The sequence below is a fragment of the Fukomys damarensis genome, unplaced genomic scaffold (assembly GCF_012274545.1).
Source record: "Fukomys damarensis isolate Sample0158 unplaced genomic scaffold, DMR_v1.0_HiC HiC_scaffold_8, whole genome shotgun sequence".
Classification (NCBI taxonomy): Eukaryota; Metazoa; Chordata; class Mammalia; order Rodentia; family Bathyergidae; genus Fukomys; species Fukomys damarensis.
Genome location: NW_022900920.1, coordinates 27,899,484 through 27,914,990, shown reverse-complemented (window position 1 = coordinate 27,914,990; position 15,507 = coordinate 27,899,484). Strand labels below are relative to the sequence as shown.

The 15,507-nt window shown below is 36.4% G+C and overlaps 1 long non-coding RNA gene across 1 annotated transcript in view; it reads right to left on the bottom strand.

Annotated features, from left to right (window-relative positions):
• LOC104863825 overlaps positions 1–15,507 on the bottom strand; it is a 474,833-nt gene that overhangs the window by 336,660 nt on the left and 122,666 nt on the right. The window lies entirely within an intron of this gene.

Sequence of the window (15,507 nt, the reverse complement as noted above, 5' to 3'; positions counted from 1 at the left end):
ATCCATGAACAGTGAGTCACTAAGAGCAAGTAGTGTACTTTAGGTGATTCATACCAGCTTATGGGAGCAAATTACAAAAATCACTCTACAATTCTACGTTTAGTAAGGTGGTTTAGGTAGCATGAAACATTCTAGGGAGAAATTATTTATGATCTGGAAATTTCTAAGCACTAGGTAAATTATTCCTGAGTTAGATTTGTGAGTTCAACTCACTCCCTAGCAATGGAAATGTGGTAAAAGGAAATGATCACTGAGGAAGGAAAGAGATTGTCCTCTGAATCTATGGACAGCACCAAAGTTGGGAAAGATCATTTTAAACAAATGATATATTAATGTGAATTCTCTAAGGATGAAAGGGCTTAACATCCACTCCCAAATAACCAGCAGCAACCTTTCCAGTTTGCTGGAAGCACCTGTGTGACCATTTGGCAAATAAAGACAAACTGCTTCGGCTGACTATTATCTGTTGAGAAAGCAAATCTATAAACAGCTTGACAACAACTCTTTTTCAGAGACAACAACAAGATTCCTTATCTAGATAAATATAAAGCAAAAATAATCAATTCTGTCATTCCTCTCATGTAGTTATAAAGAATACTTGAGAGCTTAGATAACTGGGTCCTCCTAGGTGTCTGGGTGAAGTATTCATTAGTAAAGCAGGATCTGGAACCAGAATGCCCAAGTTCAGATCCTGCCTCTGACACCTATTTCTGAGGATTTGGATCTTTTAATTATTTGCAGTTTTCTTGATGAAAAATTGGGATAAAAATCACTTTATTCTTTGAGCTGTTTAAAGAGTCAAATAAGTGACTAAGTAGATCATTTAGCACAGTGTACGGCAAGTACTAAATACTCAGTTAAGTGTGCATGATGCTGAGAGCAGTGAAAAATTGATACAAATATGATTAGAGTCAAAATGTATAATTGATATTGTGTCATAGGAAGAAAAGGTCTAAAAGAGTAGAGGGAGTTGGGGGGTAGGGGAAAGGGGAAAAGGGAAAAGAGAAAATATGTGAAATGGAAAAACACGGAAACAAAGTCTTTGTAAACAGGGGAGGGCAGATGGGGTGAAGGGAGGGCTGGGGAATGGGGAAAAATAAGAACAAAGATAAGTCATGAAAAGGTACAAGATCCCAATGATGAATTTAACTGTATTATATACCTAAAATGTACCAATAAACTTAACAAAGATAAAAAAAAGAAATATGATTGGGTAAATGACTTGGACCCAGCTTTCCCTCTGTCCTCCATGTTCTAACTACCTGTGCATTCAGAAGGAAATGCTGCCCCTGTGAGCCAGGATCCTGCAGGTTTCCTGTGTGTCTCTCAGCGGGACTTAACTGACAACTCTTTCCCATACTTTCAGTGATCTCAATAATGCCACCATTCTGTTCCTTCCAAAAATTTTGAGCTTCATGGGGAAATTTCTAACATATTTCTATGTCTGGTTTTAGAATCTACACTGAAGAAATTAGGTTACTTCCCACACAGCAGTTGATTCCCTTAATTTCACTTCTCTTTCTTTCCTAGAAGGTATTTGTTTCAACAAATGTAAAAAAAAAAAAGTGTCACTGTGATTATACACTGCATAATGATCACCTAGGTGCTGTCAGTGTTAAAATTGTCCAAAGAAACAATTATATAATATTCTTTTAATAATTTTGGTGTATCTAGAAGAATTGTTAATTCCTATAAAGAGTTGTGAGTCAATCTGATTTTTATTGACTTCATACTCAAAAGTTATAAATAAATACACTTTGAAAACAGTTTTGTATCTGTTACTCAACTCTTTTTCTATAGTACGAAAATTTTGCCTAAAAGAGTCACTGGAAATTCAGTAGTGTGAGAGAGGCTACAGTGTTGAGAATGAAGCAACTTTCATAGATCCTCACTTCAGTCTCCTAGAAGGCCCCTTCCCCAACTACCCATACATACTTGTGAGTCTCACAGAGATGAATAAACAGTGCTCACAAGTCTACTTCCTGTTGGACCCCACTCTTCCTGCTGTACAGAATTCCTAATGTTTTCAGGTTCCCCATGAATCCTTTAGTCAGTTTCAAGGATGCCTAGATTTTAGTTGTCACATGACATCACTGTCCCTGCTATGGAACAATATTCAGATAAACTGGGGGGACAAATTATTAACCATGAGATTCCAAGCAAAATCTCTGAGCAGTGTGTCCTTACGGGCTGTATTTGTAAGGAAAGATTACCACTATAGAAATTCAGAGGGAGGGAGCTCAGCTATGGAAAAAAAGTCAGGAAGTAAGCAATAGAGGTGAGAATTAAAATATGAATAGACATTAATGAAAGGGAGAGTTGGTCCTTCACAGTCAGGAAATAACACTTTGATACTACAAATCACTTGCATTGATTTAGACCTCACTCATAAGTTCTCATCACCAGCGATTTCATATAATATAAATAGCAGCTTAAAAATGGGACTTTTCCCATAGCTGAGCTTCCTAGGCCAGTAATGGCTGAATGACCTGCCACTCAGAAGCCACGATTGAAAAAGGGAACCCACCGTGTTGGCAGCAGTTGATTTTTTCACATTCCCCGATTTTTCATTGCAATTCAAAATTGAATTTTCTTAACAAAATGGGACATTACCATACAAGGTGCTTCACTTTGTTAGTTCTAGTTGTGAAATTAAAATTTTACTAATTGTAAATCAAATTAGATTTAGTGGGAAACTCGAATTTATGATATTTCATTCAAAGTTGTATAGCTTTAAGTATTTTCCACTCTAACCTTGATGCATGACAAAACTAAGGAAAAACATAATTTGTCTTAAATTATTGATTTATCTATCAGATAAACTCACAAATACGTTGTAAGAATAAACCATTCCTGGAGGGAAGCCAAAGACATAATTAGGCTGGTGTATCTCTGGCTTTTCTTTTTTTCATCCAGAAGCAGTTATTTCATAAGGCTTAAGGGAATTTAACTCTTCCAACACCAGATGAGTTTTTTCTGTTGCAGAATAGAATTTTTCTGTTTAACTTTGTAAGTGATATGCTAAGAATTTTCATATGGATGCTATCCATCACGGGCTTAGCAAAATTCTTAGATAAATTTATTTTTGCTCCATTATGTGGTCTTACCATTTGATCACATAGATGAAAATAATATGAAGTGAGTGGAAGTTGCTAGATACAGTCATATCTGTTTACCTTCACACCATCCATTGATGCTCATTTCGCTTACTTTAAGATGGCTCTATGGATGTCTCTACAATCACTGGAAAACAAAATGTCTTCATCTTTAAAGTCTAGGTCTAGTAATAATAAAAATGGAAGAAAAGGAACGAAAATTGATTTGTAGTATAAAGCCCTGACTAGCAGAGTAGGATACTTCAGGGAATCTATAAAACAGAGAGACACTAAACAATCTGGCCACTAGATGAAAATTAGCCTACAAGATGTGCAAATTGAGCCATTTGATTTTAGCCTTCACTTGGGGGGAAGATGAGAAAAATAGTACAAAGCCCTTCACCTAGTCCCCTGGGTTTGTTCTAGGTGATTTCATTCCTTGAGAAGTTATTGTAGGTCAGGCACAGGGCTAGAAACCAAAGCATGTACGTCACCTCTCAGTAACTTTAGGTGGAGGGGCTGTGGTTTTTCTGCTGTGCTCAACGCAAAAACTGAGGCTAAAAACAATTAAATCACCTACCTTAAACAGCATACAAATGGCAGAACAAGGTATTAGGAAATTGGTGGGATTGAAAAGTCCCACTCTTTAACACTAACTAATTCACCATTGAATCAGGAGAAGCCAGGACAATTGCACGTTCCTCACTCTCTTCCAGATTTCCCTTCTTTCTTCATTGATCTCTTACTTTGCCTTATGCAAAAGTCTACGTACCCTACTTGAAGTTTCCTGAGCTTGGGAAGGAAAAATCTTAATGAATCTAGAGCTGTCTTCATGTTCTGCACAATGGAGCTGCTTGATAAAGGGCAGAAGCCTCTGTTCATAGAACGTGAAAGACTTTGGGTGAGCAGAGATCTGCTGGAAACTCCTGGGGAGTCATGGCACCTGAAGCTCAGACACTCAGGAATGTCATCTCCAACAGTCCTTTATGGCTTGAAGACTTGACACCAGAGGAAAACCTTTCTTGCTGTGCATCAAGAAGAAATTTACCTTTACCAGAAGTATTGTTGAGTCTAGACTCTTTCCCAGGTATGCAGATGCAGGGAGGATACGTTCAATTTTATCATCCAGTGGGGAGTAATATTTATTGCCTGACAGTATTAACATGCATTGAAAGAATATTGTCAAATTTTGCCAACAAGTAAGCATGGATCACTCTTTACTGAGTGATTTATTTCCATTATTTAATTTCCACAGCCCTCTGGTAATGTAAGTACTATGCTTATTCACATTTTTAGGTAAGACAAATGAGGTATAAAAATAGCTTAATTTGCTCATATTTAAAACACTTGTTGGTGATGGAGATTATTGTAGGAGCTTTGCTTGACTCTAGTGTTCTTAAACTGATTTGTTCTGCTCCCGTAATCCCTAAAACATGGACTAACTACTGCACATAATTAGGATAGAGTCATAGCGTTGTTTCTGTTGTAGTTGTTTTGTCATTGGTCACATATGCAGTGTGTGTCCAAAAGAACAATTAAATTTGGCAGTGCACCCATCAGAAACTAGCTTCTAACAGTGTCTTGTTGCTTTTTGAAAGTGTTAATGGCAGAGGTAGAAACATTTCCTATGCCTGCCCCACAACCACAGTGGCCTTTTCACTCTTGCTTGAAATGTGTTATATACTCAGGGATACGAAGTGGCTGTGTGTGTTCTTATGTTTGTCCATAACTCTACAGCAGTGTTTAAGACTGGCTGCCCTACTCTTTCTCATTAATTTCTGTCTTTCCCTTTCAGCACTCCTGACATTCTCTTTTTGTGTTTCAGCCTGCCTATCCTTTCTCATCTTATCTGTCTATTCCTCCAAACTTCTGGATTAGAAAGAACTCATTTTGCATGCATTTTGGAAGCCACCTTCATTTAGTAACAGAAGCATCACAAAACCACTACAAACAATTTACAACAAGACACTGAATGTTAAATATAATGCTGTGCTGCTAACTGCTTCTTTAAATAGACTTGATAGATTTGTTCTACCCCATGCCAGTCATTTCATGCAGATTTACAGAACTCTTCAAGGAGAGTAGCCAAAAATAATTTGTATAAAAAACAAACGTAGCCTGTATCAACAGTAAGAACTGCATGTCTTACTTTACTGGCTCGGTAAGTCATTATTAAATTAAGCCCCTGATAAAATGAAAGAGTGTTATTCATCTTAGCCTGTGTCCCACATAAAGAAGAAGCATGTCATGAATAGTTATACAGTTCAAACTTTGGGAATTAAAAAAAAACATGTTCATGAAAAGATCACAGTAATTAAATGGAAACTAACCCTTTGATATCAATAGCCACTCACACGTTCATAGGCAAAGAAAAAGGAAAAATGATAACTGTCATGAATATTCTATATTAGACTTTAATTATCCGGGCAGGAGGTTGGGCTTTGATGATTTTTTTAGTGAAAGTTAAGACGATATCCTAATTTAACATTTTTCATTTAAAATCTCATTAACAACAATATTCCACAATGCAACAAGACTCTCAAAAAAAGGCAGCGCGGAAGATATTTGACTACATTTTAAATGTATATTTAGGTTTCAACTATCGATAAAGCTCATTGGTAAATGATTCTTCACTATTTCCCATCCTCACTGCATATAGAATGTTAATGTATGTGTTTATTTATTTATTTTTGGTACCAAGAATAGAACTTCCATCCTTGTGCTTGAGAGTCAGGCAGCAACACCACTGAGCTAAATCCCCCACTCTGGAATGTTAACTCTTGTTTCTGCTAAGAGGCAAGAAGCCGGCCTTGTTCCTTGGAAAGGGGAGATGACAGAGGGGCCGCTCCATGGCCACACAGACCTCAGTCCATAGCAGGCCACGGGGCCAGAGGACCTTGAAATACGGACTCAAAGGGGCACACACAACGCCGAGTCCCACAAGAGTTGATGGCCTTAGCTAACAAATAACTAACACTGAAATAAACAAAACTGATCGATTTTATAATCATAATTTATTTTGAACTCATCAAAGGAGAAGAAGAGTAAGCTATTGGTAACATGTTTGATGGGGGCCAAAGATTGTTCAGGGAAATGTTCAGGGAAAGCCCTTCCCAGGTTCTTGGCTATATCCATTTTTTGCTCTTTTTAAGCCTTCCTCTGAAATTAGCAGGCAACCCTAGATTTTTAAATTGGACCCCTGTGAACTTTCGTTCTTCTTGGTGAATACATTAAAGGCAGCCACTCTTAAAGTTTCCTTTCATATATATTAAAAAAGAAATGAATTGCAACCCTATTAAAGTCCTTTTAATGTTCTCTAAGCATATTATTTGCACATTTGATTATAAGCCACCAATGTGACTTCTAGATTGACTTTATTTCAGTGTGAATAACAAAGACATGGGTGTATTTTTAATTATAGTGACATGCACCTTCCTTCTCAGATACCAAAGAGAAGAAAGTACGATTTCATGATTCCATGTGACAAGACGAATATGGCAATAACTGTTCTTTTCATATTAATAATTTCTATTTCTATTTAGAAGATAGATTGAGAACTTATCTGGAGGTTATACTTTTAAATAGTCAGATTAAAAGCAGTTATGAAATGGCTTTTCAAGTCTGGGTGCAATTGGAGAACATTCGCAGCCCATTTCCATCATAATGGGATCTGAGAAGTGAATGCAAGGGAAGAGAAGGGGTGATTCAGCCCCTGACACAATGTGGAATTGTTCTCTGCAGTAATATCTGTAAGGTTTCATCCAACCTTAAAGAAGACGCCCAGCTCCCATGGCCTCATTATTTTTAACTTGAAAAGTTATTTCTTAACAGCAGTAATGAATATTCAACCAGGCGCTTTCTTTCAATAGCCATGGTGAGTATTCCACGGGCGTTTTCTCTCTCATTGGTAAGTAAAAAAGAAAGATTTTCTGGGGGGGAACAAGTTATGAAGGAGTCCGGCACACGGGTCCGAGAAGGTAAGAGAAGGCAGGACCTGAGGCTGCTCACACGCTTTTGCTCTCACGGCTCAGTGCTCTCTGGTGCAATGAGCACTGTGTGAAAGAGACACTGAGACAGTAAGATGCTCAGGGACCCTGAAAACAAAACAAAACAGAACAAAAAACAGAAGAAAGAGGAGTCAAATAATTTGAAATTAGATACTTACAAGAGGCAAAAAAATGGATACTGTTGAAGAATGCTACAAGATATGAGGCAGAATGAATGGGAAAAATAAACAAATTTTAGAATCCAAAGAAGGAAGAATATAAAGGAGGCACAGGAATAGAAAATTAATTTAAACAAATAACTGTGGAAAACTTCAGGAATATGGGGAAGGAAGTAAACATCAATTTTAAGAACCCCAGTGGTCTCCAGGGAAATTGAACAAAAGGTCCTACTGGGGTGCAGACACATTATACCAGTGCTGTAATTACATTGTCAAAAGACAAAAACGAGCAGCAAGTGAAAAATTGCTTCTTACATATGAGGGAAACTTCATAAGTTTTTCAGTGTATGTCTCACACACACACACACACACACACACACACGAAACCTTTACAGAGGACAAAGTAGGATGAGAGACACAAACTACTGAGTGAAAAGTATTTCCACATAACATGAAGTAAGTGTCAAGCTCTCCTGGAAGAACAGAGCTTGACGGTGTAATCTCTGTACTCTAGGAGCCTGAGCGATGGGAGGATCTCAAGACTGAGCTCAACTTGAGCAAGTCAGCAATTTAATGGGACATTGTCTCCAAAAGAAGTTAGGGTACGAAAGTAGCTCATTGGGAAGTACCTGGGTTCAATCCCCAGCACTGGAAAAAAAAAAAAAACACACAAATCTATCCTTTACACATAAAATGAAAGTGAACTTTCGTTCTTCTTGGTGAATACATTAAAGGCAGCCACTCTTAAAGTTTCCTTTCATATATATTAAAAAAGAAATGAATTGCAACCCTATTAAAGTCCTTTTAATGTTCTCTAAGCATATTATTTGCACATTTGATTATAAGCCACCAATGTGACTTCTAGATTGACTTTATTTCAGTGTGAATAACAAAGACATGGGTGTATTTTTAATTATAGTGACATGCACCTTCCTTCTCAGATACCAAAGAGAAGAAAGTACGATTTCATGATTCCATGTGACAAGACGAATATGGCAATAACTGTTCTTTTCATATTAATAATTTCTATTTCTATTTAGAAGATAGATTGAGAACTTATCTGGAGGTTATACTTTTAAATAGTCAGATTAAAAGCAGTTATGAAATGGCTTTTCAAGTCTGGGTGCAATTGGAGAACATTCGCAGCCCATTTCCATCATAATGGGATCTGAGAAGTGAATGCAAGGGAAGAGAAGGGGTGATTCAGCCCCTGACACAATGTGGAATTGTTCTCTGCAGTAATATCTGTAAGGTTTCATCCAACCTTAAAGAAGACGCCCAGCTCCCATGGCCTCATTATTTTTAACTTGAAAAGTTATTTCTTAACAGCAGTAATGAATATTCAACCAGGCGCTTTCTTTCAATAGCCATGGTGAGTATTCCACGGGCGTTTTCTCTCTCATTGGTAAGTAAAAAAGAAAGATTTTCTGGGGGGGAACAAGGTATGAAGGAGTCCGGCACACGGGTCCGAGAAGGTAAGAGAAGGCAGGACCTGAGGCTGCTCACACGCTTTTGCTCTCACGGCTCAGTGCTCTCTGGTGCAATGAGCACTGTGTGAAAGAGACACTGAGACAGTAAGATGCTCAGGGACCCTGAAAACAAAACAAAACAGAACAAAAAACAGAAGAAAGAGGAGTCAAATAATTTGAAATTAGATACTTACAAGAGGCAAAAAAATGGATACTGTTGAAGAATGCTACAAGATATGAGGCAGAATGAATGGGAAAAATAAACAAATTTTAGAATCCAAAGAAGGAAGAATATAAAGGAGGCACAGGAATAGAAAATTAATTTAAACAAATAACTGTGGAAAACTTCAGGAATATGGGGAAGGAAGTAAACATCAATTTTAAGAACCCCAGTGGTCTCCAGGGAAATTGAACAAAAGGTCCTACTGGGGTGCAGACACATTATACCAGTGCTGTAATTACATTGTCAAAAGACAAAAACGAGCAGCAAGTGAAAAATTGCTTCTTACATATGAGGGAAACTTCATAAGTTTTTCAGTGTATGTCTCACACACACACACACACACACACACACACGAAACCTTTACAGAGGACAAAGTAGGATGAGAGACACAAACTACTGAGTGAAAAGTATTTCCACATAACATGAAGTAAGTGTCAAGCTCTCCTGGAAGAACAGAGCTTGACGGTGTAATCTCTGTACTCTAGGAGCCTGAGCGATGGGAGGATCTCAAGACTGAGCTCAACTTGAGCAAGTCAGCAATTTAATGGGACATTGTCTCCAAAAGAAGTTAGGGTACGAAAGTAGCTCATTGGGAAGTACCTGGGTTCAATCCCCAGCACTGGAAAAAAAAAAAAAACACACAAATCTATCCTTTACACATAAAATGAAGATAGGGTCATTCACAGATAGACAAAAATCGAGCATGTTACCACTTGACCTGCCTTAGAAGAAATGATTAAATGGTTTCTTCAAATTAAAATAAAAATATGGCTAAAAAAGCAACACATAAATTTCACAGATAAAGATATAAGTAAATATATAATAATGTAAATCAGTAACGTAATACATAAAGTTAGTAATAATAAAAAGATGGACGAAATTGTTAATTGCACCATGGTTTTAAAATTGAATACACAGTATGTGTGGAGGAGTATCAAAGAATTGAGTTTGTGATGTGACTGAAGTTGTGGTAGACTGAAAATACTGTTATAAGTTCAAGCCATTTTGTATCTAAAGATAACCACAAAGAAAAAAAAAAACTCTGTAATAGATGGATGAAAGATAAACAGAAAAGAATCAAAGCTAATCATTACACAATTATCAAATGATAAAGGGCAGTATGATGAGAGGAACAAGAGATAAAATATGAAAAACAGGAATGAAACAATGAAGAAGATGACAATTTTAAGTTTCAATCTATCACTCATTGCTTTCAATGTAAACAGATTGAATTTCCTAATCAAAGGCCAGAAAATAGCTTAATAGGTATTTAACTACCTTCAGTGTTTATGTTAGGTTTATGGATGACAGGATAAGATTGGGGAAAGATACCTCTTGGAGAGGAGAAACCAAAAGAAAGCAAGGCGGCTTGATTATATCAGCAAAAGATAGTTTTTAACTCAGAAAGCATTTCCAGACAATAATGTCATCATATAATGACAAAGGAGCCCGTTCTCTTGAAGATATGACACTTTCATCCATATAAATGCCTCACGTCAGGGCATTTGAGCATATGAAATAAATACTGACCTATCTGAGGGGAGAAACTTATAGGAATATACTCATAACAGGATTTTTATTTACTCAATTTCAATAATAAATTGACCATAAAGCTCAAAAACAGCAAAGAAACAACTATCTAGAAAAACATGTTAGGCAAAATGGAGCTAACAGACATACAGAAATCTATTCATCACCCAACACAAAAATAAACAGTTTCAAGGCACACAGAACCTTCTCTGGGATATATATCGCAGGACATAAAACAAACCTCAAATTTAAGAGGATAAACATGACTGTAAGCCCATTTTCTGACTACAGTGGAATGAAACTAGAATTGGAGCTTTTACATAGCAAAGAAAATAATCAGCAGAGTGAAAAAACAATCTAGAGTTATTTACAGGTAACATAATTTTCTACGGAGAAAATTCCAAGCAACAGCAATAATAATTATACAGAAATTTCTTAATAAATTCAACTAATGTTATTAGTTCACTTGATCTTAGACCAAAGGCCGAGAAGCAATAATGTCATTAGTTCTGAATGTCTATTCCGTCACAAATACTAGTTCATATATTAACATACTTAGTTCTGTAAACATCATGCCTTATTACTTTCCTAGTATAGATAAGAAAGTGGACTATACAGAGAATTAAAACAACTTGCTGTATGCAAGTTCCCAGTAAATAACATAATTTTGAATAAATTTTGGCTTGTTTCACTCCAAAATTTATTCATCCTCTACTCTGCTAAACATTGTCACTGATATTTGTTATTGCATATGAAATTTAAAATAAACATATTACATTATATGCATAGATACATCTTCCTGCGTGTGAGCTAAAATAACACTTTAGTTTGGAAATATGAACAAGAAAGGAAGAATAATGCAGAGTGTTAAATCTGAAGCACTTAAACATGACCATCTGAAAATGTCAGATGTATCAGGCTAAATCTAGGATTTAAACTTGCTAAATGATTTGACTAGTAAAATTTCCAGTGGAGAGAGGAAGGGGAGAGGGAGGAAATGAAAACAGAATAAAGATGTGTTGTGTGCGTGTTCCAACTCTTCACAAATAATGTAATGATTATGTACTAAAAATATGTACTAATAAATGATAAAAATGGGGGAAAAATTCTAGCATTCAAATGATTTGCACCAGCTCTTCATCTTCAGACAGAAGGAAAGCATAGGGGCTCCAAGGATTCTCTTGTGTAGTTCTGATCAAATGCCTGTTTGAAAGATTGGTCTCTCTTTTCTTTCAGATTATGTCTGTCCAGACCTGGGCCTTTTTCCTCCTGCTGCATAGATTCAGTCTGGACTGTGACCTTTTAGGACCAGGCACTAAGATTTCTCATCTTTAGATTTCATAATGCAGCACAACTTCGGCTACACAGATGGTTCTAATTATGTATTTGCTGAAGATGTGTTAAATATGTGTCTGGACTTTCCTGTGGTTCCAGCAGTTTGTTCGTTTGCTTTCATTTCAGTAATAATTAACATTATCCTCTCACTTCCCCAGTTCTTTTCCCTCCTTCTTTCCTCTCTCCTTCTGTCATGTTCTATTTCCCTTCTCCTTTAATTCTGAAGAGGCTATTCCTACATAGTCTTTTGTTAAAGAAAGCCTACTCATTCTTTTCTCTAACATTAATATGGAAGAACTAGCTTGGAGGTTTTACGAAAACTCCTGAAAAATTCATTTCAGCATCTGTTTACTCTACAGACAGTTCATTAGTTCCCATCTCTTGCCTCAATTTACCTTTCTTCCACAACGCTATTGCTCTTGTTAGTCCTAGAGCATCATTTCCATTCATGCTTGTCTTATAGAAATTTGAGTGTGGGATTTGTGGCCTTTATTCTTCTCAGGGTACTTCATATTTGGGGTTAAGCCAACGTCTTCCTTCCCCAAACTTCTACCATGTATGAGAGCAACATCATGGGGACTGTCTTCAAAGGCTTGAGAAGGGGTTGTTTAACCTTCGTTTCCATTTAGCTGCTTGAAACATATCAAAGCATTTGGTTATCTTGGCCATATTTTATCTGCACATAAAAGATTCTCTTCCCTAAATTAAAAAGTTCCACTATTGCTCCCTACTTGGGAGAAATGTATTGCATGATGAAGTAATATATAAGAACAGGAAGAATGAATTAAGTGACATTTGCAGAAATTTTCATTCTTTATTGCACCAGATACGCCTTTTCAATATTCTATTAAAATGAGATTTTTAAAAAAATCATGTATTTTTCTTCTGTTTTCATCATATTTTATTACACATCCTAGCTCCTTATGAGAGATATATTTACGTTGACATTTGTTTATCTTGTTTTCCAGGTTGTGCATGGGTGCAAATGAAATATCGACACCAATACGGAAATGAGTTTGGAAATGTATTTCTCACAATAGCTTATGTGAATTGAAGAACTTGCTTAAGCCTTTCTGGTACGGTTTCTTCTTATTTTTTAAAAAATTTGGGTTGATTTTGGATGTACTACCCAGTAGAATGGTACAATAAATGATCGTGAAAGGTCATGAAGATGAGAAGCCTTTGTGTGAACTGATAAAACTTATTTTGAGTTGCCATTCAGTGGTAAGTACAGTACTTATATGTGAAAATGAGTATTAATTTTACTCCAACCTAGACTTCTGACAGTATATTGTTACAAAGTGCAGGTTATGATTTATAATGAAAACTTACCCTAAAAAGATTAGAATTAGCAAACTGATATTGATCCATTTAATGGGTTGTAGCAAATATTTTCTTTTCAACAGCTTTGCATTTGCACATTTATCTATTTCAAAGGCCAGTCCAATAATGTCTCTTATCTGACATTGCCTTCTCATGCCATACAATATATTTGCTGTTCAGGTTATTCTCCAACTGTTGCTCTAATTTCCTATGGCCATTGGTATACTTGCCACTGCAGAATAATTTCTCCTACGAGACTTCTGCCTTGTCTCTCTGAAGAGCTGTGTTCTTTATGCTGTGAAATGACCTGGATTTGCAAGCAGGAAGTTCATCATGATATCTGATCCCCAAATCACCCAATTATACCTGCTGTGCTCAAGTAACATTCCGATTACACAACCCTACTAAATATTATGATAAAAGCCCCGAAATGACATTTTCTCCTTTATCCACTTTCATGCAGAAGTTTTAATCTTGGTGTGGTTTGAAAAATTATACTTTTGGTAACAGGATCACTAAAGCCCCTTAATTTTGAAAAAGAAGATATTGAACTTTACGATGAATGCATGCTTTAAAGTTCCAATCATACATAATAAATTAGTTGTTTTCTTGTAAAATGAGAAGTGACAGCTACCAAGCTGCCTACTTGCTAGCCTGAAAACCAGAAATCTTCCTTAATATTTTACTCCACACATTTAACCCATCTTGTCTTTCTCATTTGGCTGTGTCTGCTTTCTGCAAGACCTCGCCCCTTCTTTATGAGTCTTCACCGATTCTTCATTTTGACGTTTCACTTTCTTTGGCTCATCAGACCCTTTGCTCGGTATCATGGAAATAAGTATGTGTTCTCATCACAAGCTCATGTTGACCTCCATTTTCACTCAGTGGACCGGTTTATTTCTTGTTCCTATTCTCTAACTGAATTAACTGAATCTTCTAGCCCCAACCCTCCTCCAAGGGAGAAAGCAAAGTATCCAAGGTATTAGAAGGGCAGTTTCATTTCCCCAATTGGAACACACAGGTTTTTGTGTAATTGTATTTATTTTTAAATCCTTCTTTGCCTGTTATTGGCACATAACTTGGAGTTATGACAACAGATCTTTCTGGGTCATGGAAATCCACTTACATATGACAGTGAGATTTATTTTTATGTTTTCCCATCAATACCACTAATTCCTTGCTCTACAATGTGAAGGCAAATATCAAATAAATCTTTAGCATGTATGGAAATTTTTCTGCTAGAGAAAGAATCTGATGACAGTGAACAGGAATGGAGATATTTTCTGTGTTCAAATAGTTCCTTCATCAGCTAAATTTTCTCCTGGAATGTGTTGAGGTACCATGATTTCTTTGGGTCCACTAGGATTGTGTGGGGCTGTAGAGAAATTTGGTAATAAATAAGGTAATTATACGGCTGTCCAATTTATTTCCAGGAAAAACCACTCTTGAGACACAAAAAAGAATATTAATTATTCAGGATGTTGGCTTAAGTGGCCCAATATGGAATGGTGTGAGTGAATTACAAATTTTGGTGACTACTTTTTCTAATAACCTAAGCAAGTGTGAAGAAAGCCACACACATTCCTAGCTCCTAAAGACTTCTGCCTCACTTACTGACTTTCATCTCAAAGAAACAACATTCTTCTAAGAAGTCACTTTATTCAAAATAAGAACAAAACCGACACTTGAATAGGAAAATAATTATATCCCTTGCAGATGTTACCAGCCAATGTATTTTACAGGGGAGAGAATATCTGCGTATGTTCTTTTTCCTTATAAGTTACTCTGAAATACCTGGGTATTACAAGATCTTTATGACACAAAACCAGTAATATGCTCCCTCTCCTGTCTAACTGCACCTACTGATATATTTGTTATTCAGTTTTCTTTTTTCCAAACCAGCTAAAATTATATACTTCAAGATATTTTGGTTGCTAAAATAGTATTTCAAAATGGGGTCTCTCATTTTTCTCTGTATGTGGCCCTGAAAAGTATAGATTCACTGGGATTCTATATACTTCTACTAAAAATTAAGTTCAGTGTATAGAATTAAAAATCACAGAAAACAGTAAGCCTAAGAACATGTAACTTTTGAAGAAAAAATGGTCTTGTTTTAATCATAGCTTCTATATTTCCAGAAGCCAGAAAGACGCTAGGAATGCACTGGTCATTCTGTACGTACTATTTCAGGTCTGCATGAAGGCAGTATTATCAAGTGTGCAGTGATGCCACTTCCTAAACTGCCCACTGGCTCATTTTTTTTTTTTACAGGAATGTACTTCTACTTTCATCATAATGTTTCCTAAAATCATTACCTTAAGTGGCTGAAAAAGTTAACCACAACAATTCTGAACGACAGTACACTGT